The 15143-nt window shown below is 41.1% G+C and overlaps 1 protein-coding gene across 4 annotated transcripts in view; it reads right to left on the bottom strand.

The window, feature by feature from the left end:
* Positions 1 to 15143, bottom strand: part of RNF13 (ring finger protein 13) — a 259826-nt gene that overhangs the window by 223484 nt on the left and 21199 nt on the right. The gene's annotated exons all lie outside the window — the stretch shown is intronic.

Genomic DNA, 15143 nt, shown 5'->3' with positions numbered 1-15143 from the left:
GAACACATACTAGATTTTTTAGAAGTAAAATAATAGCCATTTATTATAAAGTAATACTTTTCCTTCACCTTCTACAATTTATACATTTTTCCCTCTTTACATCCTAACAGCAAAAGGGCAGCTTCCTCTCCCAATCTCATGTAACTCTCTATGTAAGTCTCATTTATCTTAGAACAAAAAGATACAATGAAAGCACTATAAATGTTAACCAAATAAATATTAAAATTATTATTGGTAAGCCTCAGTCAATTATAAAATATACTTTTAAACAAGCTAGAACACAGTTTGCAAGCACAAGGACCTCTATAATGAATTATCTCATTAAATACCACCAACTCATGTAATATCAATTCTGATGATGATTACTGTTGATAAGTGTTCTATATCTGGAGAATAGCATACAAACTCAAACCCCGAGTCTTTGACTCACATACTGAAAAAGAAATACCTGTGAATAATTTCTAAGCTATCATCTTATAAAACTTGCAGTATCAAAAATGAAATAAAGATGACAGATTTAAAACATATTAAATGTATAGATTTGTTCCAAAGACAGAGGAAGTAAATTAGTGGCTGCCTGGGGCTAAGAGGATGAGAAGACAGGCAAAATGGGGAAAGACTGCTTATGGGTTTGGAGTTTCTATCTCAGGTGATGAAAATTAGATTACAGTGATGGTTGCACAACTCTGTGAATATACTAAAACATTACTGAACTATACACTTTAAATGGGTAAATTTTATGGTACATAATATATATCTCAATAAAGCTGTTCAAAAAAGTATAGCATGTTGACATTAGTTTCTCAGGTAAAGTACATAATATAATATACAACTGTGCAGAAAAGAGTTAACATAGCAGACCTGAGACTGCTACCCTTAGAAAGGCCTGCCGTGGCTGGCATTTGGAAACTTAGATTTTGAGACGGTTCCTACTCTTACCTGTTAATAAGTCATTTTAGACTTATTGACTTTAGACTTATTATGCCTAAACTGTTGGCAAAACCAACGTGGTTTCCTCCTGGAAGTTTGCTAGGCAGAAGGTACCTCTGTGACCAGCCCTCAGTAAAAACCCTGGGCACTGCATCTCCCTTGTAGACATTTCACAAATGTTGTTCACAACATGTTGCTAAAGGAATTAAAGACATCCTGTATGACTCCACTGGAAAAGGAACCTTGGAAGCTTATGGCAAGCTGCCGTGTAACTTTTTACTCCATGCACCTTTTCTCTTGCTAACTTTGCTCTGCATTCTTTGGCTGTAAAAAATCACAGCCATGAATACAACAATACGCGAAGTCCTGTAAGTTCTCCTAGTGAATACTGAAACCTGGGGGGGAGTTTCAGGGACCCCAACACACACACATTTAGAGAATCTGGGCCAAAACTCTTACCATAAAAACATACAAATGCTGAGTTTGGTACTTTCTTAAAAAGTGAAGCATAGAGTTCTGGGAAGAGGGCAGAATAGGATAGATCGAGATCACTCCTGCTCTAAGGAACAGCTAGAGGAAGGACAGGAGGGAGACTGACATGGCGATTCCAGGGTGTAAGTGACTTGGGAGAGTTTTTTGCATCACATGGGATGGCCCTGGTTGCAAAATCTGAGGAACTGAGAAGCAGAGAACCAGAGACCATCCAGCTGGTGCAAATAACAGAAGCCTGGAGCCCTCAGGAGTGCACAGATAGGGAGACGGGAACTAGGAAGCAAGCCAAGCCATGTTCCTTAAATACACTACCCTCACCAGTGCAGACCCACAACCCACAACTCACCCCACACCCGTACCCCGTCACCCACCCCAGCCTCCAGCCCCTCCCCCACACTACAAGCGGCCCTGCCCCACCAACCCTTGTGGCGTGCACCCACCCCACAACCCCACCCCAAGCACTTGCATGCCTGCCCCAGCCCGACCCATCTCTCCTGCACAAGCACAGTCTTGCCCTGTCCTTCCCAAGCCCTACCTTCTAGTCCCTGTCCCCTGCAGGCTGTTGCCAGAACATATAGGTTGAAGGCACTTATCTCCATACCCAGGCTATACATGCCCCCAGCCCACAGAGTCAAGCAGCCCCCCCCCACCCTCCCTGAGTTTTGTGCCAGTGTACATCAGTCTACCACACTCCCAGTTCCATGCATTCGCATGGCCCCCAGTCACACCCCCAGGTCTGATAAAGCACTGACCTGCACATCCAGGCCACCTCTGACCCAAGCCCATGCAGATACAACACCAATCTGCTGCCCTAGCTCTGCGAATATGCACACAGGGCCCCATGCCCTAGACCAGCATACAGCAGGGCCCCACCCCCTAGACACCTGCATCCGCAAAGTCACATCCTTCCCCACCGCTGGGCACTCATGCTCACAGGCACCAGCATACCATCCCCAACCTGTACCCATATCTGCGCTGCAACACATCACTGCACTGTTGTGCCCCACCCCCGTCTCTCCATCCTGCTCCACATCCATCTGCAAATACGAAGCTTTACATTACTGAAAGAAATCAACTTACAAAGTAAACCAACCTAGATATTTACATGCTGTGAAGGCAGCAGTAGATCACTTAACATATCATGATGCAGAAAGATATAGCTAAGCCTAACGACCTAATTAAAACACCAGAGGAGACACAGATGTTCAACTAAGCAAAGATGTTCATAATAACTTTACTAAGTAATATAAATGGGAAGGCTAATGACATAAAGAGAACAAGCAGATACTACAAGAGCATAAAAAGGAATCTGAAAGAATACATAGAAAAATAGCAGATACCAGAGATTAAAGATTCTGTACTCCAAATAAAAAGCACACAACAGAATCACAACAGCAGATTTGAAGAGGCAGAAGAAAGAATAAGTAAACTAGAGGACAGGAAAATTGATTTTGAACACTCAAAACAGCAAATGGTAAAAAAGGTGGAAAATTTTGAATTGGATCTCAGGGAAATGATGGACAAAATAAAGTGTGCAAATGTAAGGATCATTGGTGTCCCAGAAGGAGAACAGAACAGTAAAGGGCTAGGAAGATCAGTTTAGAATATCACAGAGGAAAATTTCCCAACACATAAATATGCAAGTCCAAGAAGCTCAACAAACTCCAAATAGAATAAATTCAAATAGGCCTTTCCCAAGACACATACTAATCTGTCTGTCAAATGTTGAAGAGAAGCAGAAAATCCTGAAACTAGCAAGAGAAAAACAATCGACTACATACAACAGTAACCACATAAGACTGAGTTCGGACTACTCAACTGGCACAGTGAAGGGAAGAAGGCAGTGGTATGACATGCTAAAGATCCTGAAAGAGAAAGACTTCCAGCCAAGAATTCTGTACCCAACCAAATTTTCCTTCAAAACTGAGAGAGAGATTAAAATTTTCACAGACAAACAAGTGCTAAAAACTGAAAGAGTTTGTCAACAAGAGACCTACCCTATAAGAAATAGTAAAGGGAGATCTGCAAGTTGAAAAAAAAGACAGGAGAGGGAGGTCTGGAAGAGGGCACAGAATTGAAGAGTACCAATAAGGGTAACTTAAAAGATAAAAATAGAAAGAGGAAAAAGAATATATAGATCTGACAAATAAAATCCAAAAGATAGATGGAGGATTCAAGAAACACATTTTCAGTAATAACCCTGAATGTTAATGAACTAAACTTACCAACTAAAAGGTACAGACTGGCAGAATGGATTAAGAAATATAAACCAGGTCCAAATAAATCCTAAAACCTAGCCCAGCTTCTCCAGAACATCAGATAGCTCCATCTCCTTACCCCATATTAGTGACAGACCTGCTCAATATCAAAAATTTAGAATTGCCATAGCCCAAACACCCTAAAGAGAAGGATGGAAAGATCAAAGGTGATGGTGGAGTTATACATAGAAGATATGATTTAACAAATGAATATGAATGCTGAATCATTAAACTGATATCTCTTTTAGTCTCCAGTATTTTAGAGCAGCTAGAAGTAAAAACCTAAAATTGTGAAATTATAACCTATGTCAAAGTCTGAAATATGTTCTACAACTAATTACGGTGCTGTGCTTTGAAATTTATTGTCTTTTTGTTTATACGTTATTTTCCACAAAGAAAGAAGGAAAAAAGTCAACTATGAAGATAAAAAAATATTCAAGCCCTTTAGCTTCTTATATTCTGGAGCAGTTAGAAGGAAAAATATGAGAGGATGGTATGGTAGCCCTTGTCAAACTCTGGGATCTGTCCTGTAACCACTTGTTGAAGAGTGCTTTGAAAACTATTGCAGTTTTATTTCTTTGCTTTGTACGCATGTTACACTATACAATAAAAAAGTTAAAAAAAAATAAAAAAGAAATATAATCCAGCTATATGCTGCTCACAAGAGACTCATCTTAGACACAAGGATACAACACAAATAGAATGAAAGTGAAAGGATGGAAAAAGATGTTCCACAAAAGTTGTAACCAAAGGAAAGCAGAAGTAGCTATATTAATATCGGACAAATAGACTTTAAATGTAAAGACATCACAAGAGACAAAGAAGGACACTACATATTAATAAAAGGGACAATTCACCAAGAAGAAATAACAATCATAAATGTCTATGTTCCCAATCAAGGAGCTTCAAAGTACATGAGACAGACATTGGCAAAACAGAACAAAGCATTAGATGTTTCAACAATAATAGGAGAGTTCAATACAACACTCTCCTCTACAGACAGAACAATCAGGATATACATCAACAAGGAAATACAGAAGATAAACAACTTGGTAAACAAATTAGACCTAAAAGACATTTATAGATCATTACACCCCAAAACAGCAGGATATACATTCTTCTCTAGTGCTCATGGAACATTCTCCAGGATAGTTCATATGCTGGGGCACAAAACAGGTCTTTATAAACACCGAAATTATTCAAAGCACTTTCTCTAATCACAATGGAATGAAGCTGGATAGCAATAACCACCAAAGAGAACATTCACAAAAATATGGAGAGTAAATCATACACTCTTAAACAGCCAGTAGTCAAAGAAGAAATTACTAGATAAATCAAGAGCTATCTGGAGACGAATGAAAACAAGAATAAAACATATTAAACTTATGGGATGGGGCAAAGGCTGTGTTGAGAGGGAAATTTATTGCCCTAAATGCCTATATTACAAAACAAGAAAGAGGAATAATCGAGGACTTAACTCACCTGGAAGAACTTGAGAAAGAACAGCAAACCTCAAAACAAGTAGAAGAAGAGAAATCATAAAGATTAAAGCAGAGTTAAATGAATAGGAGAATAAAGGAACAATAGAAAGAACCAATAAAATCAAAAGTTGGTTCTTTCAGAAAATCACTAAAATTGATCGGTGACTAGCAAACCTGACAAAGGAAAAAGAGAGAGAGGATGCAAATAAACAAAATAAGAAATGAGAAGGAGGGTGTAGCCCCAGACCCTGAAGAAATAAAAGAAATCAAAAGACAATACTATGAACAATTACATGTCAACAAACTAGGCAACTTAGATGAAACTGGAAATTCCTGGAAAAACAGTAACAAGTTACACTGACTTAGGAAGAAACAGAAGCTCTCAACAAACGAATGACAAGTAAAGAGATTCAAACAGTCATCAAAAATCTGTATTATCTTACAGATTATATATGTGAAACGGAATGATCATATGTTAAGAATGTTTTAGTTCGTTTGTTGTTAAATTTTTTTTTTAAATAAAAAAATCTGTATTATCATATTAAAGATGAACAGGACTGAAAGGGACATGTAGACCTACATGTCCCACTGACTCACACTAGAAATATGAATTAGTTCTTGCAAGCATTATTTCAAAGATATGATTCGTGTAAAAAGAGTGTTTAAGTCCAGGGTACAGGGGGAAAACTGCTATTGCATGCTATGAGCTATGTTCAAAAGGAAAACATCAGCACTACCACAGCAACAGCAGAGGCAAATACTGGGGGGAAGGACAAGAGTTAAGAGGAAGTTTGGATTTCCTATTTGGCAAGGGTGTGTTTATTGGTTTTCTTTCTCTTGGGAACAATAAATTATCTAAAACTGAGAATGTTGATGGACTGTGGACTTTGGGCACTATACATGATGCCTGATGAATGCAGGTGGCTGAAGGGTGCACCGACGGAGAAGTAGATAGGCGAATGATGGTATATACTTATAAATGAAGCTTGTGCTGCTACACAAAGGAACAAAGCCAGGAGCCATGCAATGATGTGAATGAACAGGTGAGAAAATAAGCCAGAAATGAAAGAACACAAATGGTATGGTCACCTTTAGGAAATGCTTATAAGACAACAGGATATATGTATCCTGATATTTAGAGACAAGAACAAAGCCGGTCAGGTTGGGGTTAAAGTAATTCGGAACACAGGAGTAAGGAAGACAGTGTCTATATTTTAGAACCACACATACTCTTTGAGACCAAAGGAAGAAAGGTTTATTTCGTCTAGAACTGAAATTTTCTGTAGTGCATAATAACTCAACCTATCTGTATAGCTCATTTGAACAACTGAAATACAGACAGCCCAGAATAAGAAAGAAGTCCTTTAATCCTGTACAGATTATTGTAATATCTGGATACGTCCTAGAGTAAAGTAGCAGATAATCAAAAAGTATTGGCAAAATTCCTTGAGGGATGGGAGAAAGAATATGGAAATATTAAACCTTACCATCAAGGAATCCCCTGACACGGTATCAAACTTTAGGGACATCCAAAACAACAGGTCATGCCCTCGATCATGAGGCTTACTCTTGTGAAGCTTATGTGGGTAGTGGAGAAGCTTAGACTACCTACAGGCATGCCTAAGAGTCACTTTTGGAGGATCTCTTTTGTTGCTCAGATGTGGCCTCAGTCTCTCTAAGCCCAACTCTGCAAGTGAAATCATCACCCTCTCCTCTATGTGAGACATGACATCCAGGGGTAAAAGTCTCCCTGGCGACATGGGAGATGACTCTGAATCCAGCCCTGGTACCACGGGATCAACAATTCCATCCTGACCAAAAGGGGGAAAAGAAATGTAATTAATAAAGTATCAGTGCACAGAGAATTCAAATAGAGTCAAGAGGCTACTCTGGAGGGTGCTCTTACAACAGCTTCAGGTTAGGTAGACCTTGCTACCTATTATAATCTGCCAAATCCCAACCAGGACCATTCCAGCCAATCCTAAAGAACACCTAGGGCAACATATAAGATTTCAAAAGGGTTTCATACACTAGAGTAACTTTCCAGAAACCTATACCTCCTACAACCTCCTGATGGGTCCCTGGTTCATATAAGTCCTGAAACCTAGCTCAGCCTCTCCAGAACATCAGATAGATCCATCTCCCTACCCCATATTAGTGACAGACCCTCCCAATATGAGAAATTTAGAATTGACACAGCCCAAACACCCCTAAGGAGAGGGATGGAAAGAACAAAGGTGAGGGTCGAGTTATACAGAGAAGATAGGATTCAACAAATGAATATGAATGCCGAATCATTAAACTGATATCTCTTTCAGTCTCCAGTATTTTAGAGCAGCTAGAAGTAAAAACCTAAAATTGTGAAATTGTAACCCAAGTCTAAGTTTGAAATATGTTCTACAACTAATTGTGCTGCTGTGCTTTGAAATTTATAGCTTTTTTGTATATGCGTTATTTTTCACAAAAAAAAAAAAGAAGGAAAAAAGGTTGATTGTGATGGTAAAAAATATTTAAGCCCTCTAGCCTCCTATATTCTGGAGCAGCTAGAAGGAAAAATATGAAAGGATCGTATGGTAGCCCATGTCAAACTCTGGGATCTTTCCTCTAACTACTTGTTGAAGAGTGCTTTGAAAACTAATGCTTTTTTATTTTTTGCTTTGTGTATATGTTAAACTAGTCAATAAAAAAAAGTTAAAAATTAAAAAAAAAAACTGGTATGGTATGGTATAAGGATAGACATATAGATCAATGGAATAGAATTGAGAGTCCAAAAATAAACCTATACATCTACAGCCAACAGATTTTTTTAGAAGAGTGCTAAGACCACTCATTGCCAAAAGAATGGGCTTTTCAACAAGTGATGCTAGGAAAAGTGAATATACACATGTAAAAGAATGAAGTTGGACTCTACCTCACACCATAATCAAAAATTAACTCAAGGGCAGGCCATGGTGGCTCAGCAGACAAGAATGCTCGCCTGCCATGCCAGAGGACCCAGGTTCGATTCCCAGTGCCTGCCCATGTAAAAAAATAATAAAAAAAAAAAAATTAACTCAAAATGGATCAAAAGCCTTTAATATAAAAGCTAAAACTATAAAACTCTTAGAAATAAACACAGAAGTAAATCTTAATGACCTGTACTTGTTGAGAGATTCTTAGATAAGACAGCAAAAGCCTGAGTAACAAAAGAACATAGATGAATTGGAATGCACCAAAAAGCAAAAACTTTGTACAAAGCACATTATTCAAAAAGTGAAGAGATGATCTAAAGAATAGGAGAAAATATCTGTTGCTGAAAACATATATATATAAGGGTTGCATATCCAGAATATATTTTTAAAAATCTCTAACAACAACAAAAAGTCAAACAACCAAATTTTTTAAATGGGTAAAGAATTTGAATAAACACTTCTCCAAAGAAGATACACAAATAGCCAGCAAGTAAACAACAAGATACTTAACAGCATTAATCAATAGGGAAGTGCATATCAAAACCACAATGAAATACTACTTCATACCCACTCAGATGGCTATGAAAGGAAGGAAGGAGGGAGGGAGAAAATAATTGTTGGCGAAGATGTGGAGATGCTAGAACCCTGGTATACTGTTGGTGAGAATATAAAATGATGCAGCTGCTGTAGAAAACAATTGGGCAGTTCTTCCAAAAGCTAAACAGAATTATTGATGACCGAGCAATTCCACTACTAGGTATATACACAAAATGATTAAAACAGGTACTCGAATAAATACGGTATACAAATGTCCATAGCAGCACCATTCAGAATAGTCAAATAGTACAAACAACTCAAATGCTCATCAACGGACGAATGCATAAACAGACTGTGGAATATACTTACAATGGGATATAATTTAGCCACAAAAAGGAGTAAAGTACTAATATATAGTTGGATGAACCTCAAAACATTACACTAAGTGAAAGAATCTAGACACAAAAGGTCACAATATTATTCCAATCATATGAAATATCCAGAATAGCTGAATCCATAGAAACAGAAAGAAAGGCAGTTGCCAGGAATTAGGGAGTGAGAATAGGGAGTAACTATGGAATGAGTATGAGGCAATATTTTGGGGTGATATAAAAAATTCTGGAACTAGAGGTGATGATTAAACAATACTGTGAACGTACTGAAACACAATGAACTGTTCACTTAAAAACAGTTAATCTTATGCATGTGAATTTCACCTCAATTTTTAATATTGTTTTAATTAATTAATGTTTATAGTACAAGGTGCATAAACATGTAAATTGCAAGCACAGTAATTGGGCAAATAAAATATTCTTCATTGAGGGGGGGAAGATGGTGGCTTAGCAATGTGCGCGTTTTAGTTCGTCCTCCAGAACAACTGCTAATAATCAGAAACAGTACAGATAAGCTCCTTGGGGCCACGTCAGTGACCGAACACACAGTATACCCTAGTCTGGACCAGCTGAACCGGCTGGGAGGCCCACCAGAACCGTGAGTTCCCCAAGCCGCGGCGGCCAGCGCCCCTCCTCCACAGGCTGCTTCCCAGAAGGGAAAGGAAAGAGACTTTACCAGCAGCAGGGACTGAGCTCAACCAAACGCCAATTGTGGAATTGATTAACAAATTCTGACTACTAAAAATAGGCCCCCAGCTGGTCAAAGCGGAGGTCGCTCATTTCTGTCCCACCACAACGGGGGTAGGGCTGATAGAAAAAGAAAAAAAATGAGACAGAGGTTTTTATGGCTGTGTTTCTACAAAGGCTTGACTGCCTCTGGATTTAGCAGCAGGACTTCTCAGGCTGCAACTGCACCAGGCATAGGCAGAAATAAGCTTTCAGGGCTTGTCTCCAGCCTGTGCCTTCCCCAGGTGAGGGGTGAAGCCCAACTCAGCTGGAATCCCTCCCTCAAGGAATTCAGACACCAGAGCATGGCAATTTGAACCATTAAAACCAGTCTATAATCTGTCCTCTATCTCGATCACGCCCCCAGCAGGGAGAGTATGCCAAAGATAAAGGTACCGCATCATCTTATGCTGGTGGGACCTGCAGGCAGACAAGCACCACATACTGGGTAGGATAAGAAAAACAGAGTCCAGAGACTTCACAGGAAAGTCTTTCAACCTGCTGGGTCTCACCCTCAGGGAAAACCAACACAGGTGACGCCTTCCCCTTGATAGGAGGCCAGTTTGGTCCAGGAAAACCTGGCTGGGGTCGATAATACCTACATAGACCTTTCTAATGGTGGGGGGAAAAGGCACCATACAAGCAGGGCAAGAAACAAGAAAAGAAGAACCGAAAAATTGAGAGGGGCCAAGATGGCGGCTTAGTAAGGTACGTGCGTCATAGTTCCTCCTCCAGAGCAACTACTAGGTGAACAGAAACAGTGCAGAACAGCTCCCGGGGCCACGACAGGGAATGGACACACAGCGTACCCCAGTCTGGACTGGCTAGTCTGACTGCGAGACTCTGCTGCGGTGAGATCCCTGAGCGGCGGGCAATTCCCCGAGCCGCGTCAGCTGTGGTGGCCGGAGCTCCTCCCATCCTCCTTCCACGGCCGGCTGAGAGTCTCGGAGAGGCAAGTTTCCCAAGCCGCGGCGGCCGGCGCCCCTCTTTTGCGGGCGGCTTCCTGGACTGGCTACGAGTCTCAGATCAGAGGGCTACCCGAGCCGCGGCGGCCGGCGCCCCTCTTTTGCGGGTGGCTTCCTGGACCAGCTACGAGTCTCGGATCAGAGGGCTACCCAAGCCGCGGCGGCCGGCGCCTCTCTTTTGCGGGCGGCTTCCTGGACTGGCTACGAGTCTCGGATCAGAGGGCTACCCAAGTCGCGGAGGCCGGTGACCGGTGCCCCTCCCACGCGGGCGGCTTCCTGGTCCGGTGGCGAATTCCCCAGGCCGCGGCGGACGGCGACCGACGCCCCTCCCGCACGGGCGGCTTCCTGGTCCGGTGGCAAATTCGCCAGGCCGCTGCGGCCGGCGAACGACACCCCTCCAGGGAGAGGAGAGAATTTCCAACAGTGGTAGGGACTGGGTCCAACCAAACACCAATAGGGGAATTAATAAAGGAGCCACAGGGTCCCCTCAAGCCACGGCGGCTGACGCCCACACCATGCGCGGCACCCCGGACCAACTGAGAGAATTGGATCGGAAATCACCCAGGCCACGGAGAACGGTGACCGGGGGAATCCCTTCCAAACACGTGAGACAAACGTGTGCCATGAGCGCCACCTACTGGGCAGGATAAGAAAAACAGAACCCAGAAATTTCACAAAAAAATCTTACAAACTTGTTGGGTCCAACACCCAGGGAAATCTGACTAAATGCCCAGACGCCAGCAGAAGATAATGGTCCATGCTCAGAAGATTGAGAATATGGCCCAGTCAAAGGAACAAACCAATAGTTCAAATGAGATACAGAAGTTGAGACAACTAATGCTGAATATATGAACAGAAATGGAAAATCTCTTCAAAAATGAAATCGATAAATTGAGGAAGGACATGAAGAAGACATGGGCTGAACAAAAAGAAGAAATAGAAACACTGAAAAAACAAATCACAGAACTTATGGAAGTGAAGGATAAAGTAGAAAAGATGGAAAAAACAATGGATACCTACAACGATAGATTTAAAGAGACACAAGATAGAATTAGGAAATTTGGAGGATGGAACATCTGTATTCCAAAAAGAAACAGAAACTATCGGGAAAACAATGGAAAAATTTGAACAGGGTATCAGGGAACTCAAGGACAATATGAACCGCACAAATATACGTGTTGTGGGTGTCCCAGAAGGAGAAGAGAAGGGAAAAGGAGGAGAAAAACTAATGGAAGAAATTATCACTGAAAATTTCCCAACTCTTATGAAAGACCTAAAATTACAGATCCAAGAAGTACAGCGCACCCCAAAGAGATTAGAGACCAAATGGGCAATCTTCAAGACACTTACTAGTTAGAATGTCAGAGGTCAAAGAGAAAGAGAGGATCTTGAAAGCAGCAAGAGAAAAACAATCCATCACATACAAGGGAAACCCAATAAGACTATGTGTAGATTTCTGAGCAGAAACCATGGAAGCTAGAAGACAGTGGGATGATACATTTAAATTACTAAAAGAGAAAAACTGCCAACCAAGACTCCTATATCCAGCAAAACTGTCCTTCAAAAATGAGGGAGAAATTAAAACATTCTCAGACAAAAAGTCACTGAGAGAATTTGTGACCAAGAGACCAGCTCTGCAAGAAATACTAAAGGGAGCACTAGAGTCAGATACAAAAAGACAGAAGAGAGAGGTATGGAGAAGAGTGTAGAAAGAAGGAAAATCAGATATGATATATATAATACAAAAGGCAAAATGTTAGAGGAAAATATTATCCAAACAGTAATAACACTAATTCTGTTTTCTGTCTCTTTAAATCTATCATTGTAGGTATCCATTGTTTTTTCCATCTTTTCTACTTTATCCTTCACTTCCATAAGTTCTGTGATTTGTTTTCTCAGTTTTTCTATTTCTTCTTTTTGTTCAGCCCATGTCTTCTTCATGTCCTCCCTCAATTTATCGATTTAGTTTTTGTAGAGGTTTTCCATTTCTGTTCATATATTCAGCGTTAGTTGTCTCAGCTCCTATATCTCATTTGAACTACTGGTTTGTTCCTTTGACTGGGCCATATTTTCATAGAAAAAGAAATACAAGGCATCAAAATTGGAAAGGAAGAAGTAAAACTATCACTGTTTGCAGATGATATGATACTATACGTCGAAAACCCAGAAAAATCCACAACAAAACTACTAAAGCTAATAAATGAGTACAGCAATGCAGCAGGTACAAGATTAACATTCAAAAATCTGTATCATTTCTATACACTAGTAATGAACAAGCTGAGGGGAAAATCAAGAAACGAATTCCATTTACAATTGCAACTAAAAGAATAAAATACCTAGGAATAAATTTGACTAAAGAGACAAAAAACCTATAAAAAGAAAACTACAAAAAATTGTTAAAAGAAATCACAGAAGACCTAAATAGATGGAAGGGCATACCGTGTTCAAGGATTGGAAGACTAAATATAGTTAAGATGTCAATCCTACCTAAATTGATTTACAGATTCAATGCAATACCAATCAAAATCCCAACAACTTATTTTTCAGAAATAGAAAAACCAATAAGCAAATTTATCTGGAAGGGCAGGGTGCCCCGAATTGCTAAAAACATCTTGAGGAAAAAAAACGAAGCTGGAGGTCTCGTGCTGCCTGACTTTAAGGCATATTATGAAGCCACAGTGGTCAAAACAGCATGGTATTGGCATAAAGATAGATATATCGACCAATGGAATCAAATAGAGTGCTCAGATATAGACCCTCTCATCTATGGACATTTGATCTTTGATAAGGCAGTCAAGTCAATTCACCTGGGACAGAACAGTCTCTTCAATAAATGGTGCCTGGAGAACTGGATATCCATATGCGAAAGAATGAAAGAAGACCCGTATCTCACACCCTATACAAAAGTTAATTCAAAATGGATCAAAGATCTAAACATTAGGTCTAAGACCATAAAACAGTTAGAGGAAAATGCAGGGAGATATCTTATGAAACTTACAATTGGAGGCGGTTTTAGGGACCTTAAACCTAAAGCAAGAGCACTGAAGAAGGAAATAAATAAATGGGAGCTCCTCAAAATTAAACACTTCTGTGCATCAAAGAACTTCATCAAGAAAGTAGAAAGACAGCCTACACAATGGGAGATAAATTTGGAAATGACATATCAGATAAAGGTCTAGTATCCAGAATTTATAAAGAGATTGTTCAACTCAACAACAAAAAGACAGCCAATCCAATTACAAAATGGGAAAAAGACTTGAACAGACACCTATCAGAAGAGGAAATACAAATGGTCAAAAGGCACATGAAGAGATGTTCAATGTCCCTGGCCATTAGAGAAATACAAATCAAAACCACAATGAGAGGACTTCTCCGCTACCGGTCTCAACAGCCTTGCCACCCTCAACTTTCCTCCTCCAGAAGAGCTACTGAGGGAGTGTAGACAACACAGAGCAGTTCCCGGAGCCACGACGGAGATCAAAGGGACGGCATACCCCATCCTGGAACGGCTGACTGTCTGGGAGAACCAGCTACGGTGAGATCACCGACGGGCGCGGGCTTTCCTGGGTGGGACGGCAAGCGGCCGGAGTCCCTCCCTTCCTCCTTCCCAGGCCAGCTGGCAGAATTGGACAGGCGGTCACCTTGGGCCGCAGCGGCTGGCGCCCCCACCACGCGAGGTCCCCGTGACCAACTGAGAGAGTTGGGTCGGAAATCCGCAGACTGCGGAGAACAGTGACCGGGGGATCCCTTTCAAATACGTGACTCCCCGGTTCGGCTGGAAACAGTGCACTCTCCCGGGCTGCGACAGCTGGCGTCCTCCCGCCACGCTTGGTGCCCCGAGCCGACTAGGTAATTCGGCCAGACGCTCTCCCGTGCTGCGGCGGCCGGCGACCCTCCCCGCGTTTGGAACCCCGGACCGGCTGGCACTCTTCCAAAACGCTTCGGTTGCCGAACCTCCTCTACGGTGAGAATTTTCCACAGTTAAAGGACCCACAGCAACTTTCACGGGTGGAACCCGTAGACAAACGTGTGCCACGAGCGCCACCTACTGGGCAGGATAAGAAAAACAGAACCCAGAGATTTCACAGAAAAATCTTTCAACCTGCTGGGTCCCACACCCAGGGAAATCTGATTAAATACCCAGATGCCAGCAGAAGATAACGGATCACGCTCGGAAAATTGAAGATATGGCCCAGTCAAAGGAACAAACCAATAGTTCAAATGAGATACAGGAGCTGAAACAACTAATGCTGAATATACGAAAAGAAATGGAAAACCTCTTCAAAAATGAAATCGATAAATTGAGGGAGGACATGAAGAAGACATGGGCTGATCAAAAAGAAGAAATAGAAACACTGAAAAAACAAATCACAGAGCTTATGGAAGTGAAGGATAAAGTAGAAAAGATGGA

Source organism: Tamandua tetradactyla, chromosome 5 (genome assembly GCF_023851605.1).
Source record: "Tamandua tetradactyla isolate mTamTet1 chromosome 5, mTamTet1.pri, whole genome shotgun sequence".
In the NCBI taxonomy this organism is placed as follows: Eukaryota; Metazoa; Chordata; class Mammalia; order Pilosa; family Myrmecophagidae; genus Tamandua; species Tamandua tetradactyla.
The sequence above is the reverse complement of the archived record's forward strand: the minus strand, read 5'-3'. Positions and strand labels throughout refer to the sequence as shown.